Source organism: Canis aureus, chromosome 29 (genome assembly GCF_053574225.1).
Source record: "Canis aureus isolate CA01 chromosome 29, VMU_Caureus_v.1.0, whole genome shotgun sequence".
NCBI lineage: Eukaryota > Metazoa > Chordata > Mammalia > Carnivora > Canidae > Canis > Canis aureus.
In genome coordinates, this window is record NC_135639.1 from 24,537,692 (window position 1) to 24,553,985 (window position 16,294).

At 44.6% G+C, this 16,294-nt stretch overlaps 1 long non-coding RNA gene across 2 annotated transcripts in view; it reads right to left on the reverse strand.

Moving 5' to 3' along the window:
• The window catches only part of LOC144301150 (uncharacterized), a 54,900-nt gene extending 40,176 nt beyond the window's left edge, over positions 1 to 14,724 (reverse strand). For both annotated transcript variants that reach the window (XR_013367952.1, XR_013367951.1), the window contains exon 1: positions 14,549 to 14,724. This is a non-coding gene — a long non-coding RNA (uncharacterized LOC144301150). The remainder of the gene's footprint in view (positions 1 to 14,548) is intronic.
• Between the last annotated feature and the right edge of the window lie 1,570 nt (positions 14,725 to 16,294).

The following is a 16,294-nucleotide window of genomic DNA, read 5'->3' on the forward strand; positions in this document are numbered from 1 at the left end:
GCGCAGACACAGAGCATTTCTGCGTTTGGGGCAGCACTGTTGGTAGATAAAACTGCCTTTGTCAACAGAGAAAGAAATGAGACTGCATAATACAAATTAACCAATTGCATTTTAACAACCAAACATTCTCCTAGCTATGTGTGTGACCAAAGGATGATTGTATTTTTATGCGGAAATGGCTTTTAGTTGTATCAGCTGAGGGTTCAGGCAGAGTGGAAGAGACAGAGATGATTTTCTAATGCCTCTTCTGAAGATATATGAATTGAGAGCTGATAGGATTAATGTCAGGATGTAAACCTACCAGAAGCGAGGAGCTTTTTAGAAATGAAAGACAGATATTTACTTAAATGGGAAAAAGAAGAAACAGCATGTTTACTCTTTATTTGGTTCTCTTAAGAAAAGAAAAGAAACAAAAGCAAGCCAGCTAAAACGTATTTAACTACAGCACAAGTGTAGCAGGCCAGGAGACGCTGGCCGTGGGCGAATGAGACAGGATATTCAAACTGTCTGCCCTGACAAGAAAATTAAAGACAATTGAGCACGGCGCTAAGCCTGGTTTCTTTGCGTTGTACCTTCTCTTGCTGCAGCTCCTAGCGAGCAAGAAACAGCTCTATTTCCAGTTCATTCAGAACCTACAGCAGTCCCCCTCTTATCCACAGAGGATACCTCCCAAGATTCCCAGTGGCTGAGACCACAGATAGTACAGGACTCTGTATATACTACACGCGTGACTCATTTTATCACATTTCACTTTTCTGAACTTTGCAAGTGATGCATTTTTTACAGGTTGAAGGTTCATGGCAACCATGCATCGAGCTTCTTTCAGCACCAGTTTTCCAAAACCATTTGCTCACTTCATGTCTCTGTGTCACATTTTCAAATATTTCAAACTTTTCATTATTATTATATTGTTTAGGGTGATCTGTGATCAGTGATCTTTGATGTTACGGTTGTAATTGTTTGAGGCACCATGAACCACGTCCATATGATATAAAGAATTTAATTGATGAAGCATGCACTCAGACTCCAGCCATTCCCATATCTCTCCCTCTCCTCAGACCTCCCTTTTTCCTGACACAGGCTGTCAGCGAGTGTTTTTGGACCAAACAGTTGGCAGAGTTGTGAACACAAAGGAAGAAGTCTTGAAGGAAATTAAAAGTGCTACTCCAGTGAACACACGAACGATAAGAAAGTGAAACAGTCTTATTACTGATATGGAGGAAGTTTGAGTGGTCTGGATAGATGATCAAAACAACCACAATATTCCCTTAAACCAAAGCCTCGGCCAGCATAAGGCCCTGACTCTCTTTAGTTCTATGAAGGCTGAGAGGTGAGAAAGCTGTAGTAGAAAAGCTTGGAGCTAGCAGAGGGTGATTCATGAGGGCTGAGGAAAGAAGCTGTGGCCACAACATAAACATGTGAAGTGAAGCAGAAAGTGCTGCTGTAGGAGCTGCAGCAAGTCATCCAGATCTAGCTAAGATCATTCCCGAAGGTGGCTACACTCATCAACAGATTTTCAATATAGATGAAACAGCCTTCTACTAGAGAAGATGCCGCCTAGGACTTTCATAGCTAGAGAGGAGAAGTCAGTGCCTGGTTTCAAAGCTCCAAAGGACAGGCTGACTCTCTTGTTAAGGACTGATGCAACTATTTTAAAGATGCAACTTTAAAATAATTTGAAGCCAATGGTCTTTGACCATTCTGAAAATCCTACGGTCCTTAAGGATTATACTATATATTATATATTATACTATATATTATATGCTATAAATGGAACAACAAAGCCTGGATTACAGAACATCTGCTTACAACATGGTTTACTAAATATTTTAAGTCTACTGTTGAGAACTACTGCTCAGAAAAGATTTATTTCAAAGTGTTACTGCTTACTGACAATGCACCTGATCACCCAAGAGCTCTGACTGAGATATACAACAAAATTAATGTTGTTTTCATGCCTGCTAACCCAGCATCCATTCTGCAGCCCATGGATCAAGGAGTCATTTGGACTTTCAAGTTTTATTATTTAAGAAATATTTTGTAAGACTATAGCTGCCATTTATAGTCATTCCCCTGATAGATTTTGGCAAAATCAATTGAAAACCTTCTGGAAAGGATTTACCAGTCTAGATGCCATGATTTATAGGAGAAGGTCAAAATATCACCATTAACAGGAGTTTGGAAGAAGTTGATGAATCATAACCAACAACTCCTAGAACCAAAGAAAGGTAATCGTTAACATTAATTCAATATTTACCATTTCGAGGCACACTCTACCCATCATCGTGTCATTTGATCTTTGTATCAAATCTGGGGAAGGAAGCACTGCTAGCCTTTCCAGTTCACACATGAGAAACACCAGGTACAAAAAGGCATGTCTGTCTAAAGTCTCAAAGATAGTAAAGGGGAGATTCCGGATTCCAACTTGGAGAGTTTGCTTCCAGAGGCTGTACCCACCATCACCACAACACACATAAGAGGAGAAAAGTCCTAGATTCAGCAGACGCCTGACATCTGTATTAATTACACACGCCACACAAAGATGTTTCCAATTCAGCCAAAGCCTGATTGCACACCTACTGTGCACGGGCGCTGGATAAGATTTAGATTCTTTGGTTGCAGTTCTAGCCCTCCACGATTTTATGGATGTACCTCTTTCAGGCACACAGAGAGGCTGGTCCTTCATGGATAATGCCCAGATCATTTTTCTTTCAAAAAGCATAGAAAAAAAAATAATGACACATTTTTAGCAAGAAAGGAGATGCCAGAAGGTAATTGCTTTCCAAATTACTGTAAGTTATAAATGGATCAATGATTTTCTCTAGCGGTGGAATCAACAGTAATTAGCAATATGCAAATCCCACCCTGAGCCCTTTGCTGCCCATAAGGAAGTAGGGATGAAGTGAAAGCAGTGGTTTGCATTCATCTGTAGGAGGCCCAGATGGCCACACACTAAAGGAGTGTGCAGGCTGTGAACTGAAGGAACTTGGGGGGCTACAAAGTAAATCTGTGTCCTGGGGAAGTTTGGGGGGTTGGGCCCAAGAATGCTCTCAGAGCTCTTCTAGAAAAAGTTCTGCCCCTGCCCCAGGTTGGGCCTGAGTGGGAGTAGCAAAGAAGAGTCTGGATCATATGTACAGCAGGATTGGGAGAGAGGCGGGGAAGCTGTCAGGATTCATTTCTGAGTGGAACTGATATGCCTGTCACCTGAAGGAAGAAGTTGGCCTCAGGGAGCAGGTGGCAGTGGGGGAAGGGTGTGGTGAGAACTGGATGAGAATTCTGGAAGCTTAGGCATTAGTCCTACCTCTGCACTATCAGCCTCATGGCTTAGAGCCGGTTGCTTCACCCTGTAGGTACTTGGTAAAAGGAGAGGATTGAATCAGGTATTACTTAGGGTTCCCTCCTTTCATTTATTCATTCACCACAAACATTTACTCTACCTACAGTGTGCCAGGCACTGTGCCAAGTACTAAGGACAGAAACCCAAATAAAACTTGTTCCTAGGATCCCTGGGTGGCGCAGCTGTTTGGCACCTGCCTTTGGCCCAGGGCGCGATCCTGGAGACCCGGGATCGAATCCCACGTCAGGCTCCCGGTGCAAGGAGCCTGCTTCTCCCTCTGCCTGTGTCTCTGCCTCTCTCTCTCTCTCTGTGACTATCATGAATAAATAAATAAAATCTTTAAAAAAAAAAAAAAACTTGTTCCTATCATCAGGAGCTCTCAGTTTGCCTAGAGCAGAGGATATGTAAGCAGATCATCTTTTTTTTTTTAAAGATTTTATTTATTTATTTATTTATTTATTTATTTATATGACAGAGAGACAGAGACCGAGAGAGCACGAGCAGGGGGGAGGGGCAGAGGGAGAGAGAGATGCAGATGCACCGCTGAGCAGGGAGCCCAATATGGGGCTCTATCCTAGGACCCCGGGATTATGACCTGAGCCGAAGGCAGACACCCAACCACCCAGGCACCCCACCCAGGTCACCTTAGTGATGTATTCTAAGTACTCCAGGTCACATGTGAACAGGTTCATTCCAAAGGAATCCAGAAGGCTTCTTGGAGAAGGTGACATTTGAGCTGGACCTCAGAGAATGATTCTACACTTCATTTCCAAGCAATTCAATTTTAACTCACAGAAAATTTAAGGCAGTGCTTCTTGAGCTTGTATAAATGTATGAATCATTGGGGAACAGCTATGAAATGTCCATTCCTGGGGCCTGTCTTTCATAGATTTCTATCAGCCCATCTGGGACTGGGACTGAGCATCTGCATTTTAGCAAGCTCACCAGTGAGTCTGGGGCAGTTGGTCCTTGCACCACATTCTGAGAAAGGACTGGTTCAATCCGTCTTGATTCTATCTGTATTGCTACAAAAAAAAAAAAAAAAAAAAAAAAAGTCCTAGGAGCTATTTCCAGATACTCAGCACAACACTTGACATTTGACAACTCCTGAAACTTCCATATAGGTCTCCCCTCCCAAAAAGCAAACTAATTGCTACTGACACAATAGTGGTGCCACCAAGAACATACAAAGAGCCTCTTTAGAGTTGAAGCCCCATGGTCCATTCGTTCTGTGCAAAGGGCCAGAGACTCAGCATCTGTCCTCCAGAGATGCCTCTGAGGCAATCTGGGAAAATGTCCCTAAGCCACTCACCTGGTCCCTCCCTGCTGACTGGCTCCCTGGAGCACCTAGTGTTCCTCCCTCCAGTTCCCTGTTTCTCTCACCCCTATCCAATAGAGGGTCTGCATCTATTCCTGCCTGGGAAGCAGAGGGGAGGAGGACATTGGGTAGAGACTCCTGCCTGGGAAGCAGAGGGGAGGAGGACATTGGGTAGAGAAGGCCCAGACTGTCCCAAAGAGAATGTCCACCCCCAGTCTTCACCTGGTTGGTCCGCACTGTCGGGCAGGCCTCAGCTCAGATGTTACTTCTTCTGAGAGGCCTCCCCTGACTAGCCCACCTCACACCTCGTCAGTCTAGCCTCGTCCAGCATATTTGGGATGGTCCTTAAGTGGTGACCCCGATCTGTCACCTCTAGGTCTTCATGCTTCCCCAGAGTCTTACCCCCTTGGTTCTAGGCTGCTCCCGAGACCTGTTTTAACCACAGAATATGCAGAGGGGATCCTGTGCCTTAGGAAGTCCTGGAAGTTTCCACTTCCAGGACCCTAGGCTTCCACAAGCCTAGGGCCTTGAGTTAGAAAGTGCAGCTTCCCTCCTGGAGAGAGTAAGTGCAGGAGCCACATGGAGAGTGAGAGGCCCCAAGACTATGAGAAAAGAGAGAGAGGGAGGCCCAGCTGACCTGGCTGATCCGGGACCCTGTAAACTCACCAGCCCAATGCAGCCACACAGGTGACCATCAGCAAAAGTTGCAAAAGAACCCATCCTGCTGAGTCCAGCCCCAATTGTAGAATTGTAAGCGAATTTAATAAATGTAGTGTTTTATCTTTTTAAAGGTTTTATTTACCTATTTGAGAGAGAGAGAGAAAACACAAGCAGGGGAAGGAGCAGAAGGAAAGACAGGTTCCTGAGCAGGGAGCCTGATGTGGACCCCGGGATCATGACCTGAGCTGAAAGGCAGATGCTTAACCAACTGAGCCACGATAGTGCCAGGTGTGGTGTTTTAAACCACTGAATTTTAGGATGGTGCATCAATTATGCACCCATTGATACCTGACACCATATCACTTTGTTTCACCTTCTTCATACCATTATTACAAAGAAACAAAAAGTCTCTGACTGCTTCCCCTAGAAGGCAAGCTCCCTGAGGGAAAGTGCTGTTTGCTCAATGCTGTATCCCACCACCTGAACCTTGCCTGGCCCAGAGCAAGAGCTCCCCAATATGGGTTGAGTGAATTCACCACCGCTCATCTGAATCTCAGGCTGGACCAGGGGAGAAATGTAAGCTAATAATCCAATGCCCAGGAGCCTCTGACTGCACCAGACTGAGAATCAGAAAGACAAGTAGATTTTCCATTAACAAACTTCACACTAATCAGAACAAACTTTAAGGGCTAGAAAAAAACAGTGAGGAATTTTATGCTTGTTCAGAGTTGCCAGAAACAGCTGGCTTGTGAACAGCAAGCGCTGCAGCTCCTGGGGTCACAGGATGCAGCAGCCGAGACCAAATGTCCCCGGCGCCAATCTCTGCACAGTTCCAGAGCCAACAGCTGGCCTTCTGTGCTCCCTTTTAGCTCACCATGCTCAGAGCTCGCCCACCCTGAGTAATGACACTTCCCCAACAGACCCTCAACTGCCACCTCCCTCAGAGGACAGCCAGCTGCTGATTCCAGAGGAAGTCAGGGTTCCCCTCCAGGGTGGGCAAGCTGGCTGCACATGGGACAAAGGGAAACAGTGTGGAAAGACACCTCCTGGCTGCTTTTTTCATAAATGGCCTCCTGACACCAAGCCCCTTATTCCCATCTGCATGCACTTCTGGTCTCTTTGTCCTTCCCTCCCTGTCTACATTTGCGAGGGCCTGAGGAAATTTTCTCTACAGGCAGCAACTAGCTGCTAGAAAAGCAAGAGAGTGAACAAGAGTGCCATCTGTCAGGATCTTCAGAGCCCCTAAATCAGATGACAATGGGATTTGGGGGGGGCCACCCCCTTATCTTGAATTTTGAATATCTCTAAGTTCCCTTGTCTTCTCTTTATGGGGATCCTCTCAGCACTTTTGTGAAAGTTGAATTAGGCAATGTATTTAAAGTAGCGATTCTCACATCTTGCTGCACATCAGAATCATTTGGAAGACTTGCTAAGTCACAGGTTTCTGGGGCTCATCCCAGAGTTTCAGTAAGTCAGGAATGAGGCCCCCAAATTTCCATTTCTAACAAGTTTCCAGATGATACTGATGCTGCTGGCTTAGGGACCACACCTTGAGAAACATTCATTTAACATAGGAGAAACATAAACATGAACATCTATACACACACACACACACACACACACACACACACAAAGAGCTCAGATTTCCCTGGAATTGTCCCAATTTTTAGTCAATAGAAATATATAAATCATTTTACACTATCCCTCTTACAGCCCTCAAGGGGCTGTCAGAAAAGCAGCCTTGCAGCAGAGTGATTGTAAAGGAAGCAGAGAGTAGAGGATAAATATTTCAAAAGCCCAGAAATTGGTGTTCCTCATATGTCCAGAAAGAAGCTAGGGAGTGTCTGGAGAAAAGGAAGAGGAATCACACATCTTCTGAATCTGTTAGCCAGGGAGGAGTTTAAGGCAGAGGTGGGCTTTGGGAGCCGGGGACAGTTAGTGCACCAGGTTTGAAAGAACCTCCAGTTCTATAATCTGTGGACTTCCTATATCACAACCACAGTAGCTCAGGCCCCCAGACCTCCCTCCAGACCATGGAATCGGGATCTGTGAAGGGGAGCTCTAGGACTCTGGTTACATACAACCCCAGGTCAGACTGCTACACACTTAAGGAGTTCCTTCTTAGGGTGACCCAAGTGTCCTTAATTCGCAAGGGACAGGGAAAGGGCAAATGGACAGTTGGTATTTAATGTAGACAGAATTTCTGTTTGGGAAGATGAAAAAGTTCTGGAGATGGATGGGGGTGATGAATGCAGAACAGTACTAATGTACTTCATGCCACAGAACTATACCCTTGAAAATGGTTAAAATTGTAAATTTTCTATTATGTATACTTTACCACAATTAAAAAAAAAATAAAGACCCATCAAGGAGACAAACATGCAATCAATGAGCTAAGTTGTATCTGATTAATTACAAATTACCTTGATAAAGTTGTTATAATGTGTTGGAGGGAGTGCAGCAAGACAAATGAGAGAATGTTTTGAGGTATCCCTGCCTTATTTATGGGTGGTTTGATTCTGAATAAGGCAAAAATATCTTCAGCATAAATAGGAAGCAATATTCCTGGTGAATACCTAACACCCTTTGCTTCTTTTCTGGGCTCCCAGACAATAATCTGATCTACAGTGGGGGCTTTCTCAAGCACCCTCATTCACCCCCAGCCCCCAGGATGCAATATTCCCACAGGTGCATGCGGCTGGGAGAGCTTCTGTTCTAAATTTCCACACCAGCACTCCACACTCCCCTACACACCCCATTCCCCTGGGAGCAAAGTCCTATTTGGCCACAGCAGACCTGTTCCCCAGAATTTCAATGCCAAGCCAACTGAAAAAGCTGAAGTTCTAAACCTACAAAGTGGAAGATGCAAATGATCCCCCAGAGGATCACAGATTCCAGGAGGCCCAGTCTGGCAAGTAAATTATCAAGTCCATCCACCTCCTTCCCCCAACACACACCAGTTTATAATGAACGTATAAGTCAAACACAGGAAAAGCTCTCATTTTGCCCAGGAATGGAGGAAGCATTGTCTGTTTATGCTTTCCAAGCTTGTTGAGGGAATCTGGTCCCACTTTAACCTCCTCAGAAGAATAATGGTTGCATTCTCCAAACACCACGCATCTCACCCTTTCCCTTCTAAACGCCTACTGGACCAACCAGATTAAGGAGTCAGCCCTCAATTATACATGGCCTTGTGTCTTTTCCTAGCATAAATTACTTGGTAGGGTACAAAATTTGAGGGTTTTGTAGCCAGAGAGCTTCAGGTTGGAGATAAGCCCTGCACCTGCAGGCCATATAGCTTTGATTCTGAGTCTTGGAATCAGCATCTATATGCTTAGAATTTAAGAAACCTAAGCAATTAAGGTAAAGAACTGAGAAGATGAGTTACTATGGACGCAAGAGTGCCCGGCCCTATTCAGGCACACGGCAGCTACCCGCTGAACACACTGCTGAGCTTCCAGACAGTGAGGACCACCTGTTCTCTTCTGCTCCCCTGGCATCCAGTTCTCAAGCTTGGCTGCACAGGAGAGTCTGGTGGAGAGCTTTGGATGCCCAGAGATCCCAGAGTGAGGCTCGAGGATCTATTCTTCAAAAGCTCCCCAGCCACTTCCCTGGAGCAAATAGCACAACACAGAGTTCAACAAATGTTCAAGAAGGACTTAATCAATCGATGGAGATACAGAGCTCTGTGATCAATATGATTGACAGGGAGGGACTATTCCTTGCAGGCATCATTATGATTAGGTTCTATTTTAATCGTGAGAAAACTCCATAGTATATTAAGATGCCTCCAGAGGGGCACTAACTGAGCTGCCAAACACTCAGTCTAAGGCCACGGGTCCCAACAAAGTTTTTGTTAATTATTCGACAGCAGTGTCTCTTCATTTTCTGAGACTCTTTATTAGAGAAATAACCATCTTCTCTGAGACATACCTTGTTTGCTGTGGTTGTGAAAAATGAAAGGGGTCATGGAAGAATTTGGGCAGGAAGAGCTGAGAAGCCCAGTGGTGTATAAATAGATAGCTGGATGGTTACTAAAGTTGATAGCCAGAGTCACGTAACTAGAGAATGGCAAGGGGCAGGGTGGAAGGGAGACCTCATTAACCGCAAAAATCATTGAAAGAAAGAAAGAAAGAAAGAAAGAAAGAAAGAAAGAAAGAAAGAAAGAGAGAGAAAGGAAGGAAGGAAGGAAGGAAGGAAGGAAGGAAGGAAGGAAGGAAAGAAAGAAGAAAGAAAGAAAGAAAAAGAAAGAAAGAAAGAAAGAAAGAAAGAAAGAAAGAAAGAAAGAAAGAAAGAAAGAAAGAAAAAGAAAGAAAGAAAGAAAGAAAGAAAGAAAGAAAGAAAGAAAGAGAGAGAGAGAGAAAGGAAGGAAGGAAGGAAGGAAGGAAGGAAGGAAGGAAGGAAGGAAGGAAGGAAGGAAAGAAAGAAAGAAAGAAAGAAAGAAAGAAAGAAAGAAAGAAAGGGGAGGGCTGAAAGTAGAGGTGTTGAGCTGCCAAGGGAAGGCTATTCTGGACGAGGCTGGGATCACAGCTGGAGCAGGTTCTGTGGGTCAGGTCACAAGGGAGGAGCAGAGAGCTGGTCATCTCCCACATGCATCTGTGGTTTTCTGCAAAAATAACACAAGAGGTGGGAATGTTCAAGGCATATAAATGGCCATGGTCTCCGTCTTCCATACGTATGCTCAGGGTTGTGTGGCAGCACTGCCTGCGGGCACAGAAGTCTGTAGAGGTGACCCTGACCCTCTCCACGCCATTCATGAACATGAGGGGTCCTCTGTGATCTGAGCAGTAGTCAAGGCGAGACTCAGAGTGGAGCCAAGGACCCAGATGAGCCCAGACCCCAGGCAGTAATCCCTAGCTGATGTCTGCTCCCCAAATCCCGGCTCCTTCTTTGGCTCTCCAAGTTTTCCTGTGTCCTACCTTTGACTTAAGTAGGGATAGCACTGACTCCTGCTATGTCCCACGACCTAAGGAGGAATTCATTCCTCTTGACTTGATTCATTCAGCTAACACATGCTGTGCTCCTACTCTGTGTCAGCTAACAGGGATGTACAGAGAAGGCAATGTCAGATGAATGAGTGAATAAATATTCATAATAAAACTAGTAATAACTAGCATATACTAAACCCATGTCATAAGCGAGGCTATGGGCTAAGTGCCATATATTATCATTTTGTCCTTATCCCATGAAGAAGACATGATTATTCCAGTTTTACAAATCAGGAAACTGAAGTTCAGAGAATTTAAACAGCTAGGCTATATAGCATATAGGAATCGGTGGAGCTGAAATCTAAGGCCACAGCTGCCCGCTCCAACATTTGAAGGTCTTAAAACCTAACTGAACCACGAGGTAAGGGTGCAGAGTGATAGGGCGAAAGAACCAGAAGATGTAGACAGCAGCAAGAATAGAGCAAAGGAGGGAGAGGGCACAGGCCGGGGAAGCCAGTGGTTCCCTGCTATGAGGCCGGTGGGGGGTAGGGGTGGGGGTGGGGAGTCCAGGAGCATGGCTCTTTCTGGCTCAGAAGAACTCCTGCACATTTGGCTGGCAGTTTTTTAAGGTTTGATTCTGACTGCCTTTCCATGTGGAATGTGTACCATCCCTAGTGTCTGATCACAGTCTGATTTATACAATAGTGATTTGCTCTACTCGTCATTTTGAGGTTGCTGAGAAAAGATATGGGCCCCCCAGATAAAATTCAACCCCATGGTGAATTTACATTACAACATTCTTCTTTATTTTAAAACTTCAAAGGGATTCCTTTCCCTCAATCTATTTGAAGATATGTGTGTATGCTCATGTGTGTGCTTGTGTAAAAATCTGCCTAAACATGAGGCCCCAAGCAGAGGATGTGGAGAAGTTCCCCATTTTCCCTCAAAGCAGATATGCATATAACTTAGAGAACAAAGTGGTCTTGGGATATCTTGCTTAAGAACAGTGGCCATAAGGATCCCTGGGTGGCGCAGCGGTTTAGCACCTGCCTTTGGCCCAGGGCGCGATCCTGGAGACCCAGGATCGAATCCCACGTCAGTCTCCCGGTGCATGGAGCCTGCTTCTCCCTCTGCCTATGTCTCTGCCTCTCTCTCTCTCTCTCTCTGACTATCATAAATAAATTTTAAAAAAAATTAAAAATTAAGAAAGAAAAAAAAAAAGAACAGTGGCCATAATCTATTAGTATATTCTGTACTCTTTAGAAAGGAAAAAATCTGGGGCACCTGGGTGGCTCAGTGGTTGAGCACCTGCCTTTGGCTCAGATCATGATCCTGGGGTCCTAGGATCAAGTCCTTCATTGGGCTCCCTGCAGGGAGCCTGCTTCTCCCTCTGCCTATGTCTCTACCTCTCTCTGTGTGTCTCTCATAAATAAATAAATAAATAAATAAATAAATAAATAAATAAATAAATAAAATCTAAAAAAAAAAAAAGAAAAGGAAGGAAAAAATCCATCAGTCATTGCCAGGAATTTCTAGTCCTTACAGGATTTTCCCAAAGATTCTTCATAACACCTACCCATGAGTTCCTTGAGTAGGAAAGAAGAAATAGAAGTACATGTACTGTCAAAGGAATTGAGTATTCACCATAGCCCACCAAATCTAAAATGCCTATAGGGGAGTATCAAGCACCCATACATCACAAACCAGGTGTGGAAAGGGAGCTAGAAATGTGCTTCAGAAGACACGATTGCTTCTCTGGACCAGTCGTGACTCAGATCAGAGCTCACTGAGAACCGTCAGCTTCTGCAGGTAAAATAGCATCTGAACTTCAGGAAAGGACTGAGCATAAAGTATAGGAAGGGATTCAAGGGAGCATTTACTTCCCATACCAGAGTAGTGCTGAAGACTTTGAAACACAAGTAACTCCAGCAGATACCCAAATCCCATACCCCAAACCAAGTTCTATCCCATCTGGATTATTAACCTGAGCAGACTTCCTTCAATAGCATCACAGGGTACTAAGATGGTAGAAAGTCTTGTCATATGGCAGAGGAGGTGAGGGATGCAAGGAAATAGAATACGTACTCATTGCCAGGAAAGTTGGAGCCAAGTAGGTCTGCTGGAGATTCCTGATTTCAAAGAATATCAGTGTATCCACAGTGGCTCTCATAGATTGTTTTTGCAAAACCTCTCTCTTCCAAGATGCAATATCATGCCTTTGTTATCAGACTAGGCCTTCCAGGAGGCAAATCCACATTCTCTGATGCCCCATTCAGATAAGTTTTCTTGAGCATAAAGGACCAACTCCTTCACTGGCATCTTCTTAGAGCCTACTACACAACTCTGCTCACCGGGGAGATTTTTTTTAATTTATTTTTTATTGGTGTTCAATTTACCAACATACAGAATAACACCCAGTGCTCATCCCATCAAGTGCTCCCCTCAGTGCCCGTCACCCAGTCACCCCCACCCCCCACCCACCTCCCCTTCCCCCACCCCTAGTTCGTTTCCCAGAGTTAGGAGTCTTTATGTTCTGTCTCCCTTTCTGATATTTCCCACTCATTTTTTTCTCCTTTCCCCTTTATTACCTTTCACTATTTTTTATATTCCCCAAATGAATGAGACCATATAATGTTTGTCCTTCTCCGATTGACTTATTTCATTCAGCATAATTCCCTCCAGTTCCATCCACGTCGAAGCAAATGGTGGGTAGTTGTCGTTTCTAATGGCTGAGGAATATTCCATTGTACACATAAACCACATCTTCTTTATCCATTCATCTTTTGATGGACACTGAGGCTCCTTCTACAGTTTGGCTATTGTGGCCATTGCTGCTAGAAACATCGGGGTGCAGGTGTCCCGGCGTTTCATTGCATCTGTATCTTTGGGGTAAATCCCCAGCAGTGCAATTGCTGGGTCGTAGGGCAGGTCTATTTTTCACTCTTTGAGGAACCTCCACACAGTTTTCCAGAGTGGCTGCCCCAGTTCACATTCCCACCAACAGTGCAAGAGGGTTCCCCTTTCTCCACATCCTCTCCAACATTTGTGGTTTCCTGCCTTGTTAATTTTCACCAGGGAGATTTTTAAACCACAACATCAAAGAACTGAGTGACTATAATTAAATGTGTGTGTGTGTGTGTGTGTGTGTGTGTGTGTGTGTGTGTAGCAAGTCCAAGATCCTCAGCTTGGACTTTTTTTGACTGATTTCTTTCAAACCCAAAGGCCAAGTTAGATGGTAAGAAATTATTAATAAAATTTGCATTGAACTGAGAATAAGAATTTCAATTAGCAAGTAGCTACACACACACACACATAAATACAGCAAATGGCAACATATATACCCACTTGCTTAGATGTATAGACAAAGGATACAATCAGATGAATGGGGAGTATGGTCCCATGTTGAGCTTAAGCTGTATCACCTGTGGGATTCGTTCATGTTTTGGAATATCTGACAAATTGGTGATGCCTCTAGGAGATCATCATGAGATCTAAGGAGCTTTTGGCAGTGAACTTCCTGAGGGAAAAGGGAGATAAGGAAAAGCTTGACCCAATGTCAAGTCCTCAAGGTAAGAGAGGAAGTGTGATTTTGCTGATAGTGCAGAATCTGTCACTTGGCCCTGTCCTTGCCCGGTCCCTGAGCTGTATCCCTTGGGCCCAATTAGCTAATTAACATCAGCTGACATCACAAAGCATTATGGTATGCACGTAGTTTTGTGTGCATTAGTTCATTTAGCCTCTAAACAATCCTGAATCAGGTACTACTACTTTAATCCTATTTCACAAATAAAGGTGTTAAAGCTCAAAGAAGTAAAGAACTTTCTCCAGCACAGTCAATTACTGCATGGGAGAATGAGGCTTCTAACCCTAATCAGTTTGAACCCATTCCCCAGATTCTAACCTCACACTATCCTGATCCCCAGGGAAGAGAGGACCCTCAATAAAAAATGAAAGAGCCAAAAAAAAAAAAAAAAAAAAAAAAGAGCCCTATGCCTGACTGCTCTTTAAGGCAGCAGCTGCAGGCAGGGCTGCTTGGGAAGCACCAAGTAGAGACAGCTTTTCCCTCCAACTGTGCCACGGACTGCCATGCTTTAGCACCTTAAAAGTTCTGGAGCATTTACTGATGCTTCCGTGGGAAAGCAGGTGTTCACGGAGGGAGACTGTGGTGCTCTGTGGCATAAGGTGGTGGCGGTGGGGAGGCGGAGTGCCCTGCGGCCATGGCAGTGTCCGGCAGAGGTAGACATACACAGTTGGCCCAGGGGCAGCAGCGTCCCCTGGAAACCTACAACAGCTGACCTGACTCACCGATGAGCTTCGTGGGAAACTTCCTGGGTACACCCGAGAACACTTGAGGGGCTCTGGCAAGGATTGGGGTCCTGCATTAGGAAGAGGAGACATGAGCTAAGAAAACATAGGAGATTACTGGTGACATGACCCACTGTTAACCCCAGGCTGTGACGGCCTGAGGAAACAGAAAATCCAAGAGAGAGGAAGAGAGAGCTCTGATCCTCAGCTTGGACTTTTTTTGACTGACTGATTTCCTTCAAACTTACCAAGCTAGATGGTAAGAAATTATTGATAAAATTTGCACTGAACTGAGAATAAGAATTTCAATTACCAGATGCCACCCTCCCCCTAAATTATCTGCTCTATTGATGAGAATCTTTGGCTTAAGTCTTTACAAGCATTCTGACCATCTCTGACCATCCAGAGAAATATCTACTGTCTCTAGGAGCAGAACCCACATCCACCTCCATGCGAGCTCATTCCTACTCATACAATGTAGACAAGACAGGGTTAAAGGCTCAGCCCTGCTTTGTCTCAGCAGATGCCATGTGGAAAAGTGCTGGTCTGGCAGTGCCCTGTGGCTTCAGCAATCAGGCAGGGTAGGCTAATTAGTCAGTCTGAGATCCATGGGGGAAATGCTGACAAACTCAATAAGCAGCAAGTGCCTGGCCCCCAGGGGTGGGGGTGGAACCACATCAAAACAGAGGGGCAGCAGGTCTGGGGGCGGAGGAAGGGCAAACAGGTGTTCTCCAAGGATCCCTTTACCTACTGACCTCTTCAGCCTTTACTCCAGACATTATTTTCAAGCAACATTAAAGAGGTCTTACCTGGAAACAGACCCATAATTACAGAGAACACACTGGTGGTTGCCAGCAGGCAGGGAATGGAGGGATGGGCAAAAAGGAGTGAAGGGAGGTAGGAGTTGCAGGCCTTCAGTTACAGAATGAATAAGTCAGGGAGATGAAATGTACAGCATGAGGAATATAGTCAATGATATTGTAATAGTGCTGGATAGGGACAGATGGTAGCCACACTGTGGGGAGCATAGGATTCTATAACATACAGAATTGTCCAGTCATTATGTTGTACACCTGAAACTAATGCAACATTGTGGATCAACTATACTTCAATTAAAAAAAAAAAACACGCAACTTAAAAACTTGAATTATATGATTTAAAAACAAATTGAAAAATAAAGAGGTCTTAACAAGCACCAGGCACTGTGGTCATGCTTTCTCAGGCACCTATGCCTTTGAAACGGAGGAGGAGTGGTGACAGGCAGATGATGCCAAAGGTTCTAGAGCATTGCAGGATGCACACAATACAATATCATCCTGGAATGTTGATTTCCTATCCAATGATGGAGGAGCAGAGAGAGCACTATTTTATATCAAAACAAGCATGGGCATATTATAAAATACAATGCAAGCTCTGCAGGAATGTTTTAATTTTTTTTTTTAAAGTAGGCTTCATGCCCAGCATGGAGCTCAATGTGGGGCTTGAACTCATGACCCTGAGATCAAGACCTGAGCTGAGATCAAGAGTCAGATGCTTAACCAACAAAGCCATCCAGGTGCCCCAGGAATGTTTAAAATAGAGCAGAAGGCTATAGGATTAGAGCTACACTCCCAGACATCACCCCCAGCCCCGGGGCACATGCTCAATGTGGTCTGGAGTTGGGATCCAACAGTGGAAAAGCAGAATATATTTTTACTCCTTGTCTTTAGCAATTCTTAGGGTTATGTTTCAGGATCTTCTTCTCAA